Source organism: Dermochelys coriacea, chromosome 27, assembly GCF_009764565.3.
Source record: "Dermochelys coriacea isolate rDerCor1 chromosome 27, rDerCor1.pri.v4, whole genome shotgun sequence".
Lineage (NCBI taxonomy): Eukaryota > Metazoa > Chordata > Testudines > Dermochelyidae > Dermochelys > Dermochelys coriacea.
The window spans coordinates 9,094,876-9,114,224 of NC_050094.1; the positions used below are offsets into that span (position 1 = coordinate 9,094,876).

General features: G+C 45.8%; 1 long non-coding RNA gene across 3 annotated transcripts; it reads right to left on the reverse strand.

Moving 5' to 3' along the window:
• Window positions 1-1,158: 1,158 nt before the first annotated feature.
• LOC119849012 lies at window positions 1,159-19,064 on the reverse strand. 3 transcript variants are annotated; one of them, XR_006277327.1, is made up of 4 exons: window positions 18,966-19,064; window positions 16,815-16,962; window positions 2,121-2,185; window positions 1,159-2,031 (listed from the first exon to the last, which is right to left on the reverse strand). It is a non-coding gene; the product is annotated as an uncharacterized LOC119849012 (long non-coding RNA). The 3 variants fall into 3 exon arrangements; XR_006277326.1 differs by having other exon boundaries at window positions 1,159-2,185; XR_005290392.2 differs by lacking the exons at window positions 1,159-2,031; window positions 2,121-2,185 and adding an exon at window positions 5,419-6,259.
• Between the last annotated feature and the right edge of the window lie 285 nt (window positions 19,065-19,349).

Genomic DNA, 19,349 nt, shown 5'->3' on the forward strand with positions numbered 1-19,349 from the left:
AGTCCACCCTCAGTTCTCCGTTACTGAGGGACAAGCCAACACTCCTTGCGATATTTGTTTTCCACAAGCTACTCTGAGTCTAACTTCCTAGGTTTCAGAGTAGCAGCCGTGTTAGTCTGTATTCGCAAAAAGAAAAGGAGGACTTGTGGCACCTTAGAGACTAACAAATTTATTAGAGCATAAGCTTTCGTGAGCTACAGCTCACTTCATCGGATGCTTTTGGTGGAAAAAAATTGGGGCATTTCCACCAAATGCATCCGATGAAGTGAGCTGTAGCTCACGAAAGCTTATGCTCTAATAAATTTGTTAGTCTCTAAGGTGCCACAAGTACTCCTTAACCTCCTAGGAGTGATAGACCCGAATATTTGGGTGCTAATAGCTACACTCTATCCTTACGTTTATCAACCCAAATCTGGCATATTGAAGATTATGTCCTATATGTCTTTTATGACTTTTAAACCAAATTTTGTACTTGTGGGTAATTTAAGCTTTATACATAGAGGTATAGACACTCTTTCCTTAACCTGTGCATTAGACAATTTTAACATTATCTTTCATAAAACATTTTAAATCTGTTCTTAATTATAGCACTGAGGAGCCCCAATCCAGGAGCAGGACCCATGGTGCTCGGAGCTTTACAAACAGAGCAAAAAGTCAGTCCCGGTTTCACAGAGCTCACCCTCTAAATACAAAGACAAGAGATGAATACTGAGAGGGGAGGGGGGACAAGGAAAAGAGGGGACACTGTTGGCTAGCCATCGTCTGAGAACACCCGCTGTGAGAATCAGGCCTCACTCCGGCTGGAAACCACCCCGCGCTCGGCGCTCTCTGCGGGCAGGTGTGACGCCCAGGCGCGCTGCAGAGCAATGAGGGATCGGGCCCGGGCTCTGCGGGCGCACAGGCCGGCGGAAAGGGTGTTTGCTGACCTCTGCAAAGTGCTTTAGAGCCAAAAAGCACCAGCGAAACTGGCAGCGATGCTGCCCCATCCGCCGCTGAAATGAACATGGATTGCGAACCAGGGGGTTTAATCTTGGAGCTTCCAAGCTGTTTTTGCAAAAGCCTTTGTTTTTCTTTCAGGCTTTCATTTCTGGAAGAAGTTTTCTTCAAAAGAAGAACACCCCCCCCCCCATTAACCCTCCTCCCTTCTCCGACTGAGGTGCAGGGTTCGTTTTTCTTTCTCCTTGTGCGTCCTCCGCCTTGCAAGTAGGAACAGGGGTCGATGCAAACGTTATTCCCCGCTCGTAACATGTCTAGCTCCCCTGAACTGATGCTTAATGAGGGGGTTTGTATGGCAGACAGCGGGAGCTGCCCCTACCACTGTTACATGGCCCAGGTAAACCCGCACCTTACAACTCCAAGCCCTGCTGAAGCTGGTTTGAAGTACAAGAGTTTCAGAGAGATTCGGCATCCTCTTAACCCATCCATAGCAGCAAGAGCCCATCACTCCCAGGGGAAGGCTTTGGGGATGCTCGGTTGGTCGGTTTCATGGGGCGAGGGGGATCTGACCATCCACTTTCAATTGTAACAAAACCAGGTTCCAGCAAATTGTCTCCAAAACCAATCAGAGAAAAGCGGAGCCTTTGCACCTTTTGGTCTAAGGCCCTTGGGTGGGCCTGTTAATTGCTGGATTACATTGTTCTTCTTGGTTATTGGCATGGCGCTCGCGTCTCGGAGTCCAAGTCCAGGATCAGGACCCCGGTGTGATAGGCCGTATACAGAACATTAATTCCTTCAGGTGGCCCTACCAGCATCCCTGCATTGCACGGAGCAGGCAAACTCTTTGGTAAGCATCCAAGGATGGAGATGCGAATTGGAGCCCTTGGAACCCCACCGGTTCCCCATCGGTAGCTGGGCTTTCATTATAATCCTCCCGGGGGGGCCTTACCCCCAGACCAAGCCATGTGCAGGATTTCCTTCCTGGGCAGTATAGTGTCCTGTCAGGGGGGCTTCAGCCTTTAAGCTGAGGTGGAGGAAAGGGATGTGGCCCAGGGAGCGAGATCATTGAGCTACAAATACTTCCTCTTTTAAAATCTATGGGGCGAGAAGAAAATAAAATCAGCACCTCTGAAGCCCTGCTAGGATCGGATCCTCATTTCATCTTGGTGCATGGCAGGGTTTACCTGTATCATCTAAGTCAGAGGAATCTCCCATAGGTCATCGACTGCAGGACTGGGTCCTGGGTCACCTGTAACGAACAAGCCGCTAGCCATAACAGACACCCAAGAGCTGGATCGAGGTCTAGACAGCAGCAAGCGTTCCTCTTTTTCTCTCTCTCCTGTGTCTAAACGGGGCTGATCCGAATTCACCCGAGCTGGATTGCGTCCAAACTGCCTCTTTAAGAATTCTCCTGCGGCATTCAGTGCACCTCGCCGGCTTTGTGGATTCTTTTGCCGAATTTGATTAATTGGGCTGCGCTGTGTTATTATTGCTTGACACCCCCCCTCCCCCTCTGTTTTGTTTGATCCCTTCCCTCTTGGCATTCCGGAAGTGAAACGTCCGCGGTGTCTTAAATGTGGAGTTTAATTACATAAATACACCTCTCTCCAGGCTAATGACATGCAAATTCAATCCTGAGGCGCCCGTCTTGCCACCAGGCATCCATGTGGATTTCTCTTCCCCCCCCCCATTAAATCGGTGGAAAACCGAGCCCCTTGTTAGCATTAAACACAAGCAAATATGTGTTGTTTTGTGACGGGACCCCCGTTTGCAAGCACTTTGAGCCCTTCGCTTTTTTGAGCAGGGTTTTAAAACACAAATTTTCATCCTTTCCAAATGTTCCTCCTCTCCCCCCGCCCCGAGTTTGAAGCAGAGATCCCCCCCCCAGCCTGCACCTCCTAGGGGCAGAAACTCTGTGGGGTTCGTAGGAAACGCACAGAAACGGCGCAGAACCATCACAGAAGCAAACCCTGCAATCTCGGGCCGGTTCGATCGCCTCTGGAACAGGCCGTGTAGACACACACGAGCTGTTTATACACGAGACTTCTGCTCACACACAGGACCCACTCTAGTAGCCCAGTCCCGTTGCCTACACGCCATTTAAACTAGGGACTAAACGATTCTCCCCTCGCCCCCGACTCTTCCCACCTTGTCTGATAGCGTAAACCCCATTCATCCAGGAACCGGATTCTCTTCTGTCTTATCCTAGCTCTGACACACCGCGGAATTGGAACCCACATGAAGGAGACGGAAGTACATTTTTTCTGAAGAGGAGAAGTGTATAAACTGGCGTTTGACAGCGGGGGAGGGTCTTAAGCCTGTATTCCCTGTTCCCCCCAAACTGTCCCCTCCCTGTGAGATCAGATGGTAGCCTATGGCAGTTATTTACACTTCCACGCAGTGCAGGAGGGATAAGATTTTAGGCACAGGGAGGTTCTTTTTAGGGTCCCCATCCAGCTTCCATTAAAGCCCTGTGGCTGGTTGTTCCCCCCAGTGCAGGCAGGATCGGGCCCGGTGTAGTCTGTGAGGTGGGTTAATTTCATTTGCAGGCCTGTTGTCCTATCAGGTCTGCTGCATTGTCCTTTCAAAAGATGACCCACCCCTCCTTTCATGGGGGAACAGATTCCACTTTGCAAAGTGAGAGAAGGATCAACAACCAAGCAAACCGTCCAAGGAATAACAAAGCGTCTGGCCTTTCCCACCAGCCTCAGCTCTTTGGGGTCCGTTCTGTGTTTGTACAGCACCTTGTACAATGTCTGGGGTTTTTAGGTGCTCTGGGGATACAAATAATAATAAAAACCCTTCCATAATTCCTCCCCCACACTCACTTCCTCCTCATTTATGGTGTTGACCCCCTATCTTTTACTCATCCAAACATAAAAAGCACGCCCTCTGTGGCAAGACTGCCAGGGGGCTCTATTTGAATTGGATTTATTTCATTATTTCAGTAGTGATTTAGAGTAACTTGTTATTAGGAGGGCAGGAGGAGGGAGGGAAACAACACTTTGCTAGAATAGGGCAAATATTTCATTCTAGAGGTCATCTGAGGTACTGAAATAAAGGCCATAACAGTGGTGAAAGGAAAAGAGGATGACGGTAATGTGAATATTTTTTAAAATTTCTCCCAATTTTATTTTTTGTATATAGATATATGGGTGACAGATGCCTTAAATGATGCCTAACAAGGAGCAAAACAGGTGAGAGTTGGCAAAGTGAAGGGGGGCTGCATTCACAGAGCAGGAAGATCTGTACAGCTGGGCCCTATCCTGTGATCAAATCTATTATCCCAAACTCCTCGCTCCTTTCCCCAGAGAATGGGCATTTCCACCCCCAAGAGGGGCTGAATAAATTAATATGCACATGTGGCCATTAAGGATAAGTAGTTTTATTGAAATAAAAAAAATTGTGTAAATTTTATAAGGGGAAATTACATTTTAGCAGCTGGCAAACAAACAAAGGAACATTTCTCTTGTATTTCATATTTCAATGCAGAGACAAACCAAAATGGCCATTTTGATGTAAAGAGCCAAAAAAAAAAAAAAAGTCTGCCTCCAGTGCTAAGCAGCATTTCAGTGTGAAAATTCAGAGGGTGGCCTTAATCCTGGAAAGATTCACATGCATGATAATCTTTAGCACAGAGTAGCCCCACAGAGGTCAGTGGAACTATTTACTCCCAGGCCCTGCATACAGCAAAGCATTTAAGCACATGCTTACTAATAGTATCTAGGGTTTTCCATCAGTCGATCTCAAAGCACTTTACAAAGGAGGTCAGGATCATTAACCCCATTTTACAGACAGGAAAACTGAGGTATGGGCCGGTGACATCACTTGTTCAAGGTCATCCAGCAGGGCCATGCAGCCAAGCACATGCTTAGGTTCTCTTGATTTAAGGACATGCCTAAAATTAGACCTAGGTTCAAGTGTTTTGCCTAATAGGGATGGACTGCTGAAGGGAAGGACATCGTACATAAAGTTAAGAATGTGGGCTAATCTTTGCAGCATCACGGCCTATGTGTTTGTTATGTTGCCAGCCATGAAATCTCAGTTTCAGACATAACCAAACTTAATCCTGGAATAGAAACAGAAATTCTAAAAAACTCCTGCTCTATATGGAGTGAAATCAATTGTCCTACCCGGCAGCCTAGGATTAAATTTGAGTTGCCAACGTGAGCTAAAAGCTGATTTGCTGTTTTCACTGCTATTTTAACACCTGGGTTAAGAACACCCTTTTTATTTGGGAGCGTGGGCAGATCCTCAGACAGACAGTGCTCAGGGCTTGTGGGAAAAAAACAAACCAACACAATTTAGCCTATTATAAGCAAAGACAAACTCCCACTGATTCCACTGGTGAAGGAGGGTGGAATGGACAGTGTTTATTTTGAACCAACTCGTTTTTAAGAGGAAAAGGATCTGGTGTCTTTTTTCCTCCATTTTATATATGAAATAACAAGACAACTGTTGTGTAGACAACTCCTCTCCCCCTCTAGCATGAATACAAAACCCTAATAAAAGCTGAAACCCTAATAAAGCTGAAACTGTTGTGTAGACAACTCCTCTCCCCCTCTAGCATGAATATAAAACCCTAATAAAGCTGAAACTGTTGCTTTTTAGAGGAGCTATCCTTTCCCCAAAGGAGTTTGGCAGTTCTACACAGAGAAAGCTGTGATCCTGGATACTGAATACCATGACCAGCAGGTAGCTTATAAAACACATAACAACCTGACAAACCTACTTCCAAAGAGATGACAGAATCAAACAGTTGGGATCGGCGGTAAATTCCAAGCAATTTCAGCTACAAGCAGTTAAATCTGCCAAAATACTCGATAGCATTATGAAAGCAAGTCCTTTCACAATGCAAATAGACCATGCTTTGCAATTGCTACAGGCTGCAGTTCAAACTGGGAGATGCTATTTCCCCTGTATGGGGGGAAAAGAGATTTATTTTCCACGCTCTCCTCCCACCCTGGCTATGCCAAATTACCAGCCAAGGATCCGGCCCGCAGTTTGTGTGTGGGGCTGGCCTCCTGGATGAATGATCTCAGGACTGGAAGACTCCAGTGCCTTTTGCAATCTTTGACTGGAAGTTGAACATGCTCCAAATTGCCTGGGTGGTAATTTACCATTGGCAGAAGATGTGCTTCTTTTGAGGTGCAGCTATGTCTTGGAATCAGGCAATGAACATTGCACCACATTTGGTTCGGAATCGGGACGATGACCTTTTGCCTTCATCTTGATTTTTGCCTTTGGGACATAACCAAGTTTTCCCAGAACTTGATCTGATGGTTGTAGTCTAATTTTAATTTCACACATACTGCCTGAAATCCTGGGAGAAGAGAACACACAGTAAAAACTCCCACCCAGAGTTTTCTCCCAGTTCAGACCCCCATTAATTGGGGCTAATTCATTTCACACTCCCACAACAAACCACCAGATCCTAAAGTCCTTCCTCAGGGGCCTTGAACTGCCTAAGCCTGGATGGGAAAGGAAAACAAGTGGAGAGCCCAGAGGATGGAAAACACATTGAGGCTTCCTGCCCCCACCCCTTCTTCACATCTTCCCTTTCCCCTCTCTTGCCACAGATGAGTTGGGGGGTGGGAGCTTAGCCCTCAGAACCCATAGATCCCCTGAGATCCATGCCAATGATGGGTGAATCAGAGCCACCCTGGCTGAGGTCCTGGGGCTGATTCCCCGGGGCTGATTCCCCACAGCTGCCCTTGACCATTGGGTTATCATTTATGCCAGCACAAAGCAGGGGGGAATGGGGAGTCTGCATTTGGGGGTGTTTTTCACCCACTTTGCCCAGGCATGAAGGAGGATGCCAGGCAAAGGTAGATTGGGCCCCCTGCATTGACTCTGGTGGCCTGACCCAATAGCAATCTCCTGGGAAGAAACCGCACTGCCCCTAGGGAGAAAGATGGGGAAGGAAATTCCCCCATATGGAGAATCCCCCTTGAGCTTCTAAGTGACTAGAGAGCGGGGGGAGGGACGATGCACATCCAGCCCTACCTCCGCCCCCTTCGTTCTCCCTCTCTCTGGCTAAAAGTTACAAGGTGACAACACCGCCATCTCCTCCCATCTTGTGGAGCCACATTGGCACCCCATTCAGTCGCACAAGCTGTGTCTAAACTGCCCAGCCATTCCCACTCATGGATCGGTTAGCAAAGCTAGGTGTCTCCCTGATGCCCGGAACTAGGCACCTATCTTTGAGAGGGGTAGGGGGCTCAGCACTCCCCACCCCCGCCACTGGCTTCTCCCATTGGCTAACTTAGGCTGCTCCCTGCTCAGTGTGCTGGGTTTTGGGGATCAGATTGCAAGACCCCCCCCATCTCTCCCCATTCACTGTAGAGGAGCCTCAGCATCAGACTCAGGCACTGTAACTCCTGTGATTTTCCCAGAAGTTGTGATGCTCAGCATTGCAATGTCTATGTCCCTTGGTGGAGCTGGGCCTTAGTCTTTACTCAGGCGAAATATCCATTGACGTCACTAGGTGCTTCACCAGACTAACAACTTTAGGCTTGGCCCCTTCATTTCTAGGCTGGGGATGAGGGGATTCATGACAGTTGCTAGAGAAATTAAGGGCCTGCTAGGTATATATTGGCTTAGCCTCATTGCTCTGCTGATTTATACCCTGCTGAGGAGCTGGCCTTCATTTTAACACCTGAGTGGATGAGAGGCAGAAATTGAGCCCTGGGCTTTAGCACCAGGTCATCTGGAATGATTCCAAGTCAGGGAGTCAGCAGCAGAAAGCGTAAAACCCAGGCCTCCTGCCGCCCTGCTCTGACCATGAGAACATCTGATGGTTTAATTCTAGAGCCCAGCATTTACTGAAAAGTTTTGATCATAAGAGACTGTGGAGATGAAATCTTTGGACAGTTATTTAAATTTGGCTCAGTGTATTTGGATGTGCATTTATTGCTCGGAAGATTATACAGGGCAGGTAGATAGGTATGCTAGATTATTGCATCTCTACTACATAATCAGGCAATTAACTTTAAACATATAGTATACAAATAGGAAACACTTTCCATGAAAAAAAAAAAAAAAAGTTTGGTTGGGACTGCAATTGCTACGGCTATTAACTATTTGGGTGATGGTATTAGATTTCATTGGAATCTCGGCCATCGGTTCACCAAAAGTAAAGAGGGAGTGACTGCTATATGATGTGGTAATCACTCCAAAAACTAGCTTGGAAAGGAAAATCCAAGCAGTGGCTTGTCATCAGCCCTCCCTGGGAGAAGAAACTGCACCTGCCCTTGGAGCAAAATACACAGTTTATGGTTCATGACAAAATGCATTCCACTGAGGATCTCAGAAGACTGCAAGGCAAGGGATTTTGCAACTTACATCTTGTAACAAACATGTTGTTCTGACTTCTGCTTTGCATTTCCCTAGCACTTAAATTTCTGTCCGAGACTCTTCCCAACTCAGAACACCCAGGAGAGATGGAGAATTATTATCCCTATTCTATAGAAATGGAAATGGAGGCACAGACAGTTCTACCCAGTCTCTGCCTCCAAGAGCTTCCTGTCTTGTTATGTGGCTCTACAACACCCAGTACAATGGGATCCTGATCCCAAATTGGAGCTTGTAGGGGCTCCTGAATGACAAGTCAGAAATACCAGTAAGGCTAAGTGGTGTCCGATTTTGGGGGTGCCTCAGTTTGTGGGTATCCAATGCAAGATAGATGTTAGTCCTGTTGCTTAATGCACTGCTGGAAAGCACTCAAACTACTGTGATGAACTCTGTATAAGTAGTAACGTCAAAGACAACATCTAGAATAGAAACGGGGGCCTGCTTTTTAGAGGTGCATTCCCAGTGACTTCAGTGAGAGTTCTTGGGGTGCTCAGCTGCAGTAAATCAGCATTGCTCCATTGAAGTCAATCGGCCGGATCTACCAGCTAGAGCACCTCAGCATAGCTCCACCGATGCTGTTGTTTCGCACCAGCGGAGGATCTAGCTGTGGGTCTTATTTTTCTTCTCCAGTTTTCTCAGAATGGTTCAGAAGCTGGAAGAGTAGATTGTTGCAAAACATTTCCTCCCATTGGAAGGCACTAATTTGCACCAGGATCCCCATTGAAGGTCGTGGAACTACTTGTGTAAGTGTCCACCAGTGGAAGGGCTACACAATCCAGCCCTTAGTGACATATTTAATCTAAGCCAAGACTAAATTCAGCCCTGGTGCAAAACATTGTGAATTCCATTGATGTCAATGGAGCTGCACCCACAGACACCGGGGGCTTGAATTCCACCCCAAGAGCCAGTCATATCTCATTTTTCACTTCCTGCGGTTGTGTTTGTTCAGGAGGAGCCGACTGTGTCACCAGCAGAGGGACATTCTGCAGAAGATGTTGTCTGGAAGGACGCACACCCCCGGATTAGACCATCTTCCAAACATGTTTCCATCTCGACATTGCTTGGAAAGAGTCTGAGTCATTCCTGAACACGGCCTAAATGCCCTGATATAAATAGCAATGAAAATACTGCTAACCCTGCAGCCCTGGGACACGCTGGGTAGTTTTTCCTATCCAACTAACAAACAAACAATAAAAACCCAAGCTTCTTCTATGCAGTATATATTGACCCATTTGGGGTTGATTTGTAAAAAGTACTTTCAAAATCCACCCCCCACTGTATTTGGATGCAGATCTTCATTAGCCACAGATGAGCTGCCCAATGAGGATTTTCAACATGGCAAGATCGACAAATCGGCACCTCTGTTCAAGGTTTTTCCTACAGCTTCACAAGACTTTCCAAAAGCAATATTATGCTTCACAGTAGACACTATTTCACTCAGCACTGCCGCTGTGCCCCATAGCACATACCCTTTCCAGTCCAGCTGAGCTTATCAAGAAGTAATGTCCAGTCATAGAGTGTCCCTAGCCTCTGTTTGCCAGAAGCTGTGAATGGGCAACAGGGGATGGATCACTTGATGGTTACCTGTTCTGTTCATTCCCTCTGGGGCATGTGGCATTGGCCACTATCAGGATACTAGGCTAGATGGACCTTTGGTCTGACCCAGTATGGCCATTCTTATGTTCTAGAGCTGGCTGAATTATTTTTTATGGGCAAAATTCACCCCAACACAAGGTCAAATCCCACTGATGCCCTTAAACTAGCAGTTAGATGGGATGTAAGGGGCACATAGTCTTAGCGGCATGCCACGGCATATGGGTGAATTTCACCCTATGAATAATATTCCTTAATAATGCCTTTTTTTGGCTACTAAGTCAATCATGAAGCAACCCTGGTATTCATTGAATGGATTCACAAGTCTTTGCCAGAGAGCATAGATCAACGGTTCCCAGCTCTTTCCATGCTTGGTTCCCCTTTTGCTTGTAGTGTAGACACACTCTATATGATATTCATGAGCTCTAACATATGTTTAAGCCCACCTACATCCCCCCTGACAGTCCGCACACAAAGCTCCCTGACATGTATCGTTACCCCCTCAAAACATGGACTGCAAGGCTCACCCAGCACTCTGGGTACACGCCTGTGTGCTGATGTAACATACCACCAAGCCTGCCCATCTGGTACTGAGGACTTGCCTGGCAACATGAGCTTCAGCTTAGTGTCTGGGGAGTCCACTGTTGCTATCCCACAATTCCCTGGACCCGTCTGTTCTGACCCTTCTATCTTGGCCACTTTCCACTTGCCTCCCATGACCCAGCGGCTTCCCCATTGAGTTCTACTTCCATCTAGCCAGAATCTAACCAGAACACCCCTGCATGGCTCAATGATATGAGAAGGGCAGGATGGTCTTCATCTCCCAACACCTGTTTACAATACTCTGCTTAAGAACCATTGGCTCAGTTGAATAATTGTTGGATTATGGGTTGTTTGAGGATTGTTCTCCTTGACCATTCACTATATGTCATTTGTGGTGTTGTGTAGTTGGCCACCCAAGTCACATGGTATTGTAGTTGCTCTCTGATTGGATGAGCAAAGGCACTGAACAGGAGAACAATGAGAGACACACTCACAGCCAGAATTTGATCATCTGTGTTACGATCTGAGAGACACCTGGGGATTGAAAATGGTTTCACAAACACCCCACAGTTAACCAGATGCTTGCAAATAATTACAACCCCCTACATCACAACACCCCCAACTCACTGTTTTTGCACCAGTAGGACTATAGAACTGTAGAGCTGGAAGCAACTAGGGTGACCAGATGTCCCGATTTTATAGGAACAGTCCTGATTTTTGGGTCTCTCTCTTATATAGGCTCCTATTACCCCCCACCCCGTCCCAATTTTTCACATTTGTTGTCTGGTCACCCTAGAAGCCACCTTGTGAGGTCATCTAATCCAACAACACCCTGCCCCCCCCCCCCCCCCCCCCCGCAGGATATAAGCACACCTCTCAGGGATGGTCTAGGTGTTTGGCCAACCTGTTCTTTAAAAGCTCTGATGACAGGGAATCCATACCTGCCCCCTCACCCGCCCCATAAGCTATTCCAGTGCTTACCTATATTAGAGTTAAAAAGTTTCACATGTCTAACCTACCCAGGTTCTCTCAATCTGCTTTTTTTAAGCCATTCACCCAGCTCTCCTAATGAAAGTCCTTTCTGAATGTACACCAGGGAGGAGGCGGGGGATGGACATAACTGCAATCCTTTTTTTGCTCTCTTCAAATAATATCCAAACAGACTCTTCTCTGGTTTCCCCCAAGAGCCTGAGTTTCAGAGCTGCTGCACCCACAGCTCTCACTGACTTGAGCTGGAGCTCTGGGAGCTCCAGCACTTCTGATCCAGAGTGCCTAGAGAGTTGGTCCCGACCTCCCATTGTACTAGGCACTGTCCAGACACATAGCCAGGAAGCACCTGCCCCACAGAGCTTACCATTAAAAGGCAGACAAAGGCTGAGAGGGGAAAAACAGAGACGAAGGGACTTGACCAAGGTCACCTGCAGAATAGGGAATAGAAGCTCAATCTGCTGAGTCGCCATCCAATGTTCTACCCACTAGACCACACTGCCTCTCAAGAATAGAACCCAGGTTTCTTAGCCTGTCCCACTAGACGGCAGGGGCTGGCAGATAGGGCACTGGGCTATCTGTTACTCTGTATCTTATACAGTTATGTACCCAGTAAAAAGTTTTACACCAACTTTGCACGAGTGGAAATGCCTGTGCAAGATGCTGCATAACAGAGCACCCGGCCTCTAGTGTAGACAAAGCCACAGGCCTGACTGGATCACTTCAGAACCACCCGGCTTGTCTACAACCATATGTAAAATTCAGTCACTCTGACTGTTAAGACAAAGCTTTAACTGACACATATTTATCCCACTTCCTCACTTGCCGTACTCCCATGATTCCATAGTTTCTATCTCGAGGGAACAGGACCCAGCTTGCCACAATCAGCCACCAGCGAGCCTGCTTCTCAATGCATCCCGGCTCATCCTGCTTACTAAGAGCTGTGTCCGGAAAGGTAGAGCCAGGACCCATGTGGGGGAAATGCGGCAAGACACAATCCATCCAGCTGAGAATGGCAAAGCCCTTTAACTGGTGTCCGAAAGGAAGTGGGAGATAACATAGGAAGGATTCACTAGAGGACTGCACCAGGACTCAGGAACTTAACTCCTGACTCAGCTGCAGGCTTCTTATGGGACCTTGGATAAGTCACCTAACGTCTTGTTTACACTGGAGTACTCAGGCATATTCATCCAAATTAACTGTTCCAATGGACTGGTTAAACCACATTAAAACCCTGCGCGGTCATTCTTATTCAGAACGAAAGTGGTTTCATTTGATTTAGCTTAAGTCACTTTGGAAATAATTCACTACCAAAACAAAACAAAAACCACAAGCTAAATCAAATGAAGATCACTTTAATTCTGAATAAGAACGTCCACACTGGGATTTAAGGTGGTTTAGCTAAACCACTTTAACTGTTAATTCAGATTAGTTTTCCTGAGACTAACCCCTACTGCCCCCATCTGTAAAATGTGGAGAATACTTCACAAGGCCTTATTAGGATACAGGCCATGAATAATTGAGAGATCCTCATGTACTGGGGCAATGAAGGCCATATATATAGCTAGCTAACTAGGCTGGGCACGCTGTGGGGAGGTGTCTGTGTTTTACGATGGGCCCATGCAGCTCACTTTATACCAAAACCCAACTGTGGCACGTGGCCCAGACCAGAGAGATTCATTTCACCTGAGGGATCTGAGAGGTTTGTGCTATTGTTCACCTTGTTCTCTCCTCACTGGGACCAACAGCACAGCTGTTCTGGGTTACAATGGAGAACTGGGCAGTACCAGGGCTCTCCCAAGCAGAGAGTTCACACAGATAGATCACAATCATTTTCCTATCCAGAAATCTACCTATTTTAGGATTTTATCCTGCTGCCCTTCACTCTAATATCCTCTAGGTCAAATCCCTGGTGGCCTTAATGGTGTCTCTGCCCCCTCTCCCTTTTCAGGGTCAAAACTCTTCTTGAAGGAGGGTTTTTAAGATTTTGTTAATTTCCTCCTTTTTTTCCCCCCCTATGGGTTTGGAGACAAGAGGGGGTCTGAGTGTTGGGGTTTAGATCTTGTGGGGGGGATCTCCGTGTTGGGGTTTGGAGTGTGGGGGGGTCTCAGTGCTACAAGTTTCGGTTTTCTGGTGGAAAGGCTTTTTTGGAGAGGATCCTCTTCTGGTGTAAAGTTCACTTTAACAGAGCCATCCTGGTTTACACCAGCTGAGGATTTGGTCCCAGAGCATTCATAAGCCGGAGATTGTAGGGAGCAAATGAAGAAGGTGAAAAAATACATTCACCCCCTAGGTGGGCTGGAGCCCACTCCCATGCAAGGCACCTGGCATGACAGCATGCAGGCCCTGGGAGGGCCAGAGGATCAGCTGATACCCAGCCCCACCCCCTCCCAAAAGGATTCCATCAGGACAGAGGTGGCTACTAGAGCCTTTGGGAGCTGGAGAGGGGTTGGAAGTGGAGGGGAAGGATTCCTTACTCCACTTCCAACCCACGTCCCACCTGGCTCCCAGCCCAGTTACTAGGTTTGGGCACAGGGCAGGGAGGAGTTCACCTTCCAAAGCGAATCAGGGATGGGCCGCTGGTGGAGGCAACATGACAGATTTAGGATCCCATTCTGCGTCCTTCACTCAGGTGACTCACAGATGCCATGTGCACATGAGTTGGGGGGTGCAGAAGAAGGCTCTTGCTACACAGCGTTCTGCGTAGCTGCAGCCCAGCCTGTGCTCCCAGGGAAAGCATGAGCCCATCAGTTGTGGAGCTGCAGGGGCCCTGCAGGGGCTGGGTTTTTCTGGGTATTTTTTTGTTTTACAGGCACGTAGGAAAGAAAGAGGCAGTGAAACCTTCAGGCAATAAAGATACATGGCCCATCCACTTCAGCAGGGATCAGGTCTAAGTAGCACCCATAGCCACATCCACTGGTCTCTGGCACTATCCAAAGGGGAGTAAAATCATCTGGTGCTTTTCACGCTGACATTGCCCCAGCACAAGGGCCAGGCCCTGCTTAGGGACAGATTTTCAAGGGCTTAGCACCCACCAATGCCCATTCTGACACCGATGGGTGGATTCTCCAAAAGAGCTCAGCACCCAGCCTGCATCCAGCATGCTGAGCTCTTGGGAAAAATCTGGCCACTTTTTCATGCACCTAACTGGGAGCGGAGAGCTTTGGAAAAATTCTGACCGTAAGAACATGTGAATGGCTACACTGGGTCAGACCAATGGTCCGTCTAGCCCTGAGTCCCGTTTTCCAATGGTGGCCAATACCAGGGGATTCACAGGGAATGAACAGAACAGGCCAACCTCTGTCGTCCACTCAACCTTAACTTTCATTTTGAGGGCTTGTGCGGAATTTAAGCAGTTCATAGGGCCCTGCACTCGCCTTCTGCATAGGGGAAAATTTCACCGTCTTTAGCACATCCTGCCTTCTAGATCAAATGCTCCTCTGGCCAGGGACCGACTCCATTGTGTGTCTTGCACGTGGCAGGGCATGTTGGCACTTAATAAATAATACCACGTCTCAATATTCCTCCAAGCCACTCGCCTTTTAGATCTGAAGAGGACAAGCTCCTGATCCAAGGCATTCTGTCTAGCAGAGGGTTGGGTGGCTTTATGAAAAAAGATACAATAAAGAGCCCAGGGAAATATTTGAAGCCAAGTAAAGGGATGAGCCTTGGAGGAGCTAATTCGCTTTAAAATCCAAATATTAACAGGTGAATGACCTTTTAAAAGGAGCTTTGTTTAACAGGAAGGCAGCAGGTGGCAGACTTTTGAGTTTAGGGCTCATAACCAGACAATATGCCGGATTCCCCATTCATCCCAGTATAACTCAGCTGAATTCAATGGAGTTACTCTTAAGTTACAGCTGTGGAAATGGGAGGAGGGGTAGGGAGACTTATAGGTCAGATGAAAGTAGGAAGGGTTAAGGAATGGGAAAGAAGGAGCATGTGCCAGGTAACAAACCTATAGCCCCTCTAAGATAAAGGAAGGTCCCAACAGTTGTAATTATGCATTAGAGGTGGAACAGCCAGGGGCAAGCCTGAAGCCAAGTGCAAAAACTCTGGATTAATGGAAGCCCAAGGAGAAGTTAATAACAAGACTAGCAAACTGTCAGCAGACAGCCTGGCGTCTGCCCTCCCACGCTTTACCACAGCCATATTAACTGAACAATAATACTATCTAGCAACCGTGTGCTGAGCACATGAATAATAAATCGGGGCTGGGAGAAGAATCCAGGGTGCATTTGCAAATAGGAAGCATGTTTCTTTTTTTTTTTAAAGTTGCTTTTTTATTGCACAAGATAAAGGAGAAAGAGCAGCTGTAAAATCACCCTCAGTAGGTGTGTGTGTGTGTTGTGGGGGCGGGGGAAGAAGGGGAGTTGGCAGAACCATTTTCTGGATATAGTTTGGAAATATACATGGGGCAAAAGCCCAGGAAGAGTTTAAGTAATGTTTCTGCCATCAGCCATAACAGGTGTTCAGGATGTATGAAATGTCTGCAAGAGATTCTGAGCGGTAGCTGCTCACCTGATGTCACGTGTCATCACCCCACAGAAGCCTCTGCAACTCTAACAATTCACACCAGCTGGGGATATGCCACATCATATTTATAAATATGTCTGGCTAGAAATTTTTAATAGACAGACTTATATAAATAGGGGCTTAAATTTTATAATTAGCTACACAGATTAAGTATATATGACATGTACACAGTTCATACATACATATGAAGTTAGTTAATATGTATACAAGAGAAACTAGCTAGCTAGCTAAACAAATATGGGCCCTGATCCTGTGAAGACCTGTGCATATAGGGCTTGATTGTGCATCACTGAAGTCACTGGGAGTTTAAGCCATTCACTTCAATGGGAGCAGGATCAGACCCATACTTCATTTTACTCCCTCAAGTCTTCCTTCTGAAGACTACTCATCTGTGTTAACGTAAGCACATGTATAGCAGGATCTGGGGTCATACATCGATTACGTAGCTATAGTGATATGTGGACTGTATATGTAAATGCAGAGATTTACTATATAAACTCTGCCATAAATATTATCTAGTTATTTATTGCAAATTACTGCTCACAAATGAACTCGGGGGCGGGGGGGAATTGTCAGCATTCTGAGGTTTTTTGTTTCGCAGGGTTCAAGGTTAGTTTTTGGGTTGTTTTTTTTTGGTAAAATTGGTGTTATAACCATTTTGATAAGAACTATCAATATTATTCATTTTCAGTAGGCAAAAAGTGCCTAGAACCATTTCAAGCAAAAAAGAGATAATGAAAAAGCTTCACAAAACCTCCAGAGATTTTGACAATTTTTCATGAAAGCTGCCTTTTCTCACAATAGACCAATTTCCATTGGCAGAAGGCATCAACATGGGGTTTTACCAGGTCGCTTCTGTGACTTACCTTTCGTAGGTTTCGCTAATTCCCTGTTTTTCAGATCACTCCTTCTCTTCATGTGCCAGTCTCCAGCTGGTATAAATCAATGGGCTAGATCCCCCAGATAGCGTAAAGCAGCATAGCTCCTTTGTCTCCAGAACTTACCCCCATACACCTGCGGTTTGTTTAAAGATATATACATTTCAGTCACTATTTTGTGTTTCTCAGGTAGTCAATTGACTTCAATGGGGCTAAGATGCCCCCCTAATTTTGTTTACCTGTTACGGGACCCATCAGTGATTATTAATTCTGAATGTTTTCAGCATACATCATTTAATCTTTTTTATTTTTTGTGCTAAAAAAAATTAAGCAAACATGTTGATTTGTTAACTGAAAATCTTGTCTAGAATCTCAATCCAGTGCGCGTTTGATTTGTCACAGGGATGATTGTCAACTGAAAATCATCAGCATAAATGCTAGATTTTCCACTGGTGTTAACTGAAGTCAATGCGCCCGATCCATAACTTGTGTAAATCAGCACTGACTCAGTGCAGCACCACTGATTTACACTAGGCCCGTGTGCTTATCTGGATTTAAGGGTCATTAGTACAGAAAAACAGTTCCACCTTCAAATATTATGTTTAGTGGGAAACATTCTTTTCTATTTTAACTGATCCAGCTTTTAGTGTCCTATGAACAGGTGGCTCTCAACCTTTCCAGACTTTTGTACCCCCTTTCAGGAGTCTGATTGGTCTTGCATACCCCAAGTTTCACCTCACTTAAAAGTGACTTGCTTACAAAATCAGACATAAAAATACAAAAGTGTCCCAGCCCACAGTTACTGAACAAATTGCTGACTTTCTCTTTTTTACCATATAATTATCAAATAAATCAATTGGAATATAAATACTGTCATTACATTTCAGTGTATAGTCTATAGAGCAATATAAACAAGTCATTGTCTGTATGGAATTTTAGTTTGTACTGACTTTGCTAGTGCTTTTTTAATGTAGCCTGTTGCAAAACTAGGAAAATATCTAGCTGAGTTGATGTACCCCGTGGAAGACCTTTGCATACCTCTCGGGATATGTGCACTCGGATTGAGAACCACTGCTACAAAATACACAGGGCCTGATTCTTTTCTCACTCGCATCAAGTTTACACAAGTGTAACTCAGCTAGCTTTGAAGGAGTTACTCCCGATTTATGGGTGTGAGCGGGAGAGTGGAAGCAGGCCACTGTGAGTGCATACAGGGCTTTTCCCTCTTTTCCTGCTGTTCTTTCTCGCTTTTATTAAGTGCCTGGAACTAATTGTGGTAGCAATTTTCTGCTGGCTAAATTCTCAGTGTCACTGTTATTCCCCTTTTGCCCTGACATGTGAAGCCAGTTTGGAGGCTAATTATGCCCCATCTGGAAACCTTTGGGGAAGGTGTGAACCTGTTAGTGAAAAATGTGACATATTTAATCAATTATTCCATTCATTAGCCCCAGCCTCAATGCCTTACCCTATTCATTTGACAAGAGAGCCAGTTAAAGGGACTTTTTAACCTTTGTTTATTTCACATTGCAATTAACAGAGAGACAGAGAGAAAGCACCAAAGTGAACTTACCGTGCATATATAAAATGCATAGATCTATTTTCTTTCAGATATGTCTTTTACACATTACCTGCAGCTCTGAGTTGATCACATTTTACATCTTTTTTGAACTCTGCTCTTGGTGTAATTAACAACACACAGTTCAGGGTATCAGAGGAGCGAGTCCCTGCCTTATATTTAAATAATGCTACTAATAAAACTTTGCACATGTAGAGCTAACTTCAATGAGCATGTAACAAACATCCAATTTGCTAATGGAAAAACCTGGGGTAGCCCTTTTAGTTGCCTGTATTAATCACCTGTTTAAACTTTAAGGAAACAAAACTGGTTTACATTTACCTCTTTCTCATTCCATTTTTAAAACATCCCTTAGATAGAGAGAGATAAAGACTACTTAGTGCCCTGATCCTGCTACCCCTTAGACAACTGTTTAACATTGTGTAATGCCACTGAAGAAACCATCTCACGTGCATAAAGATGAGCATATGTGTAAGGTTTTCCAGGATCAGACTCTAAGACCATCTAACAATTTCCAGCGCTGGGGAAGAAAAAAATAATCTTTTCATAGCAGTTTCACTTACATGACATTTCTAGGCAACCTATCACTGCTGTAAGAATTAGGGCTAGGTCCTGCAACTGGATCAGTCTGGGCTGATCCACTGCACAGGTGAGGTTCCTGGTGAATGGGTGATGGCAGCCCTAGGCTCAGGGCCATATTTATAACTCTGCTACCCAATTGGATAATTGACTGCTTTTTACATAGAGGCACATTTATGCAAAATAGGTCCACACCCAAACCAATGGGAGCTTTTTCATTGACTTCAATGGGCTTGGGCTCAGGCTGACCTCACTGTAGCCAATAAGAGTTTTGCCATTGTCTTCCAAGAGGTCAAACTCTCACCCTTCCTTTCTAATTTGATGCTATGCCATTATTTTCCTTTCGCTGCCTCAGTTACATTACTGGA